This window comes from Otolemur garnettii, unplaced genomic scaffold (assembly GCF_000181295.1).
Source record: "Otolemur garnettii isolate 467f Iridium unplaced genomic scaffold, OtoGar3 scaffold00217, whole genome shotgun sequence".
NCBI classification, from domain to species: Eukaryota; Metazoa; Chordata; class Mammalia; order Primates; family Galagidae; genus Otolemur; species Otolemur garnettii.
This window is the reverse complement of record NW_003852612.1, coordinates 2,324,451-2,329,553: the sequence shown is the minus strand read 5'-3', so window position 1 is coordinate 2,329,553 and position 5,103 is coordinate 2,324,451. Positions and strand designations below refer to the sequence as shown.

The window sequence follows — 5,103 nt, the reverse complement described above, 5'->3', positions numbered from 1 at the left end:
GATTACAGACGTGAGCCACTGCACTCGGCCGTATTTATCATCCTCGTTTTACAGATGGGGAAACCAAGGCATAGATTAATTGGCTTGCCTAACATTACATCGCATCTAAGTGTTGAAGCCAGGATTTGTACCCAAATGGTTGAGCTCCAGAGTCAGTCCTCCTAACTACTGTATTTCACTGCTTCTCCAGGTCAGGCTGTCATGTTCACTGTATTCCTACCATTTAGACTTGTGCCTGGCATCTGGTAGGTAGACAGAGTTTACCCTACCCTAGCCCCAGCCTTTTGTTAAATGAAAAGGATCCATAAGGTATTAAAGAGAGCACTGGGCTGAGGATCTGAGTGAGGGAGAAACCGAAACACCGAAGGACTAAGGGTACAGATAGAGGCAGGGATAAGTCGCAGATGGGAGGGGTTGTCTGTGAGCTGCCCCGACAGTGGGTCACACGCTATTGGCTAGGAACATTCTAATAATAACTAGTTTGTGACGTCTCTGAAGACGCGGAGGGGGTGTAACTGGGGAGGGGAGGGGAGAGGAGCTTCAGGTATTCGTCGGGTCAGGCTAGCCTTCAGCTGGCTTCGCCGGAGGCGTCAGGGAGGGGGCGGCTGGCGCCTAGCCAGGAGTCTGGGCGGTGTCCCCCGGCCGCAGAGCCCAGGGCGCCCAGGGGGTGGGGCCGGTGGGCGGAGACTCCTGCCGGGCCCCGGGCGCGCGGCCTCTGGCTCGCGGGTGGCCGCCATGTGATGCGGGGGCGGGGCGGGGCGCGGCCGGCCCCTGCCGCACCCAGGCTGGGGTTAAAGCTGCCTGTTGCTGGTGAACGGTTGGCTCGGCAGGAATTTGGCCTGCAAGGTATGTGGGGCTGCGGAGGGGCCACAGCGGGAGGCGTTGGGGGCCGAAGCCAGGCAGGGCAGAGGCCCCGTGGCCCGGGTGCGCGCGCGCGCGTGCTGCGCGGTGGCGGTGCGAGCTCCCGAGCGGCTGCCGGAGCCCCGGGGACCGCGCTCTAACGGCGGCTGGGTAGCCTGCGAAGCCTGGAAACCCGTGTGAGTCACGGTCGCTTTCGAACTAGAAAGCGCTTGCGCAAACCTATTGCTAGATTTAGGATTTTGCGTTCGGTTTTCAGTTAGTGCTTCAGAAAGCTGATGTGCTGGGATTGATCGGTCGCGGTTACTTGTATAAAGGTAGACAAGGAGCTCTGAAGTGTTGTTAAAAAACTTAAAATATCTGCAGTGAATTTATAATTACCTTATTTAAATTATCTTGAGATACTAACGTTTATTTGCGTGGTTTTAAAGAGATTGCAGAGAACCGGGTCCTGGATTAAAGAAATTACTTGGTAACGAATTTAAAGTGGGCTGAGACTCGGGTAGGTAAACTCTGTAACTCGTTCAGTTAATTAATTATGATATCCAAAACAACCTTTTTTTCTTGGTAGAAAAAAAGTTCGGACATTATAAGAAAGTGTTACAAAGTAATGTCCGGGCGCGGTGGCTCACGCCTGTAATCCCAGTACTCTGGGAGGCCGAGGCGGGCGGATTGTCTGAGTTCACAGGTTCGATACCAGCCTGAGCCAGAGCGAGACCCTGTCTCTTAAAAATCGCCGGGCGCTGTGGCGGGCGCCTGCAGTCCCGGGTACTCGGGAGGCTGAGCAGGAGAATTGTTTGAGCCCAAGAGTCTGAGGTTGCTGTGAGCTGTGACTATGACGCCACAGGACTCTACGGGGGTGGGGGGGGGACATAGACTCTGTCTCAAGAAAAAAAAAAGCAGCAATGTCACAAGGTTTATTTGTAGAATATTATTTTTTGTTAAATAATTTATTATTATTTTTATCTTTTTTTTTTTTTCCTGAGACAGTCTAACTTTGTCGCTCTCGATGCAGTGCTGTGGCGTCACAGCTCACAGCAACCTCCAACTCTTGGGCTCAAGCGATTCTCTTGCCTCAGCCTCCCGAGTAGCTGGGCCTGCAGGCACCTGCCACAATGCCCAGCTGTTGTTTTTTTGTTGCAGTTGTCATTGTTTAGCTGGCCCAGGCCACAGTGGCCGGCGCCCTGCCCACTGAGCTGCGGGTGCTGCCAGTTGCTCAAGTCTTATTCCACTTACTTCCCACTTACTAACTAGATTAGTGCGGGGGATTGTGTGAGAATGGCATATACAGTTTGTAGAATTTGTCTTTGAGGAAACTCCTGGTTCAGTTAGTTAGAGGAGTGTTTCTTTCCACCTCCTGTCACTTCCCCCTTCCTTCCAAACTTTTTGTCTCAAACAAAACAAACAAATAAAAAACACCGTCTGAGACACAATCGTCTTTTGAAAGTGGTAGGGCAGTAGTTTAGATTATAGTGGTGAAAATAAAGAGACATTTTTAGTAATCTTTTAGTGATTTGAATTTTAGAATTAGAGCTGATTTCAGCTAGTCCTTTTTTTTTTAAAGACAGATTCTCTGTTGCCCAAGCTGGAGTGCAGTGGCATGATCATGGTTCACTGCAACCTCAAACTCCTAAGCTCTGGTCAAGACTTTTTATGGGGAAAAAAAAGTCAAAAGTGTTTATACTTTGTATATATTAGGGAGTTTAGACTACTGAACCTTTGGAATAAAAATTTTTGCCTTTTGGTGTGTTGTGTAGTGAAAGACTAGATTAGGAGCAAATATTTATTAAAGAAGCACCACCTCCTTATCCCGAAGTCTGTGAGTCTATGTTATTGTCTTCATTTATGAATTAGGAAGTTAGGTTCCAAAAGATCAGATGGTCTGAGGTCATTATCACTGGTGGATGAGTAAAGGATTCTAAGTCAGGGCCTGCTTGCTTCAATGGCTTGCAGCTTCAGCCTTTTTTCTATATTTCTTTCCACCCAAGGATGGAGGTTCCATCAGCTTAACCTGCTAATAATAACTGGCAATGTTAAAAAGTAACATGGAGTGCTTATAGTTTGCAGAAGCTGGGTTAATTGCTGACAGGCAGAGTCTTCTTACTTGAACCTGCCTGTAGGCTGTCTTCCTTTTTCTAGAAGAAATTGAGGCTCAGAGATTAAGTTATTAGCTTGGGGGTCTCCAGCTTGTAGACACAGCCAGAGCTCAGATTTGTCAGATTACAGGGTGATTTCTTCACCATCATGTTTGCTACAGTTTACTGAAAATGGCTGTGTGAATTAGTTACCTCATACAAGTCTTTTTAGATGTGACATTATAAAGGAGGCTCAGGCTTCAACTCATTATGCTTTGAATTCATATTCACAATTCTAAAGGTGACTGTTTTGAAGGATAACACTTATTTTAATTTGAAAATAAATGTGGTAACAGTATATGGAAAAATCGGTTTTGTAACTTTTTTAATACCATTCTACAGTCTGTCTGTAGCTGATAAGGGGAAAATCCAGTGGGTATACTTTTGCTGTAGTCTGCTTTTATTGGGTAGTTGTATAGTATTTGTGATTTAATTGAGAAGACTTGCTTTGGGGATCTGCGAATCTAGTCAGCAGTGTATGCATTTGAGTTTATCTCCCATCTTGTTCCAGAGTTCTAGGTTTTTTGAAAGACAGCTAAACATGCCTTGCATGACTGACTTAAGTGCAAAGTAAAGTGCACTTAAGTGCAAAGTAAAGCAACTTGTGGTAATAAGGTGACAGTCCAGCTCTCCAAATCTGAGCCAGCATTTTCAACCATTTTATGCATTTTTTTTTTTTTTTAATAGTCTTACTTTGTCACCTTGAGCAGAGTGTGGTAGATTCATAGCTCACAGCAACCTCAAACTCTTGGACTTAACAGATCCTCTTGCCTCCGCCTTCCAAGTAGCTGGGACTACAAGTGTTCCCCACAACGCAACGCCTTGCTAGTTTTTCTATTTTTAGTAGAGATGGGATCTTGCTCTTGCTTAGGCTGGTCTTGAACTCCTGAGCTCAAGCAATCTACCTGCCTCAGCCTTACAAAGTGCTAGGATTACAGGTGTGAGTGTGAGCCACTATGCTGGTTTATGCAGGTATTTCACAAAAGTCCCTACCAGGGGTCCTCAGACTTTTTAAACAAGGGGCCAGTTCACTGTCCCTTAGACTGTTGGAGGGCTGGACTATAGTTTAAAAGGACAGGCTGCGGCTAAGCAGGACAGGCAGCGGCAGCAAAAACACCCGGCAGGCTGGATAAATGTCCTCACCGGGCCTGGATAAATGTCCTCACCGGGCTGCATGTGGCCTGTGGGCCATAGTTTGAGGACCCCTGAGTGTGTGCCAAGTGCATACTAATACCCTGCTCTAACAGGCAGCTTCCTTTGAGAAAACAGAGTCAGCAAAGTACTGCTAGTGTTGGCAAGTTTGGAAAAAATTTCCCCAGTGATTTCTGTCAAATCCAATTGAGGTAGCCCTTCTTTTTATAGATCATTATGGGGAAACAGACTGGTAATAATTAACAAGGGAAGTTAGAAAATTTCCTGAATCCTTCAGTTTCTTGTAGGAACTTTCTAGTTCCTGAATCTGAATCTTTTGCTGAGACAGTGGAAAGTAATCCTGTTTGCCTGCTTCTCTTCCCATTGTTTTATTTCTGAGGGTGGGACTCAACATTACTTTTGCCCCATGCAGCTTTTTGCCAGACGCCTGGCTCTAAACTTCATCTTGAAGATGCAGTCAAGGCCTGTCAGAGTTCCCTTTGTCTCAAACAGGCCATGAGTCATGTGGAGGACTCTACACTGGGTAGGCTTCTCTGAGGAGGTCATTGCTTCCAGGACCGTCAGGAATTTCTTTCCTATATTGGGTAAAATGTCTTCTATTAGTCAACCCCCACCCTTGGGTCTATTCTGAACACGTCTAATTCTTATAGTTGACAAGTCTTCATATATTTGAGGATAGTAATCATGTTTGTCTCCAGAGATGTTTCTTATCTAGACTAAACAGACTTCTTTCCTGCAGAACTTTTTTTTTCAAGGTTTTTGGGGCTTCTGTTTTCTAAATGCCCTCTTCTAAAAGTGTGTCATTCAGAAATTTTTAATCTAATAAACAGGAAACAGACAAGTCCTATACAAATGCTGTACTTTTAGTAAATGTAGTCAAAAGGCATACAAGGTATTTTTCCCTCAAATCTAACAAACAGCTAGCCCATGTAAAAGTTTTCTTTCTTTTTTTTTTTTT

The 5,103-nt window shown here is 45.6% G+C and overlaps 1 protein-coding gene across 4 annotated transcripts in view; it reads left to right on the top strand.

Annotated features, from left to right (window-relative positions):
* Positions 1 to 5,103, top strand: part of NCOA4 (nuclear receptor coactivator 4) — a 27,583-nt gene that overhangs the window by 8,786 nt on the left and 13,694 nt on the right. The window contains exon 1 of one of the 4 annotated variants that reach the window (XM_023508006.1): positions 782 to 846. The exons of 2 other annotated variants lie outside the window; for them this stretch is intronic. The gene's annotated coding sequence lies outside the window, so the exon portion shown is untranslated. Of the gene's footprint in view, positions 1 to 781; positions 847 to 926; positions 1,361 to 5,103 lie in introns of those variants that run through there. One more of the 4 variants, XM_023508007.1, reaches the window with a different exon arrangement.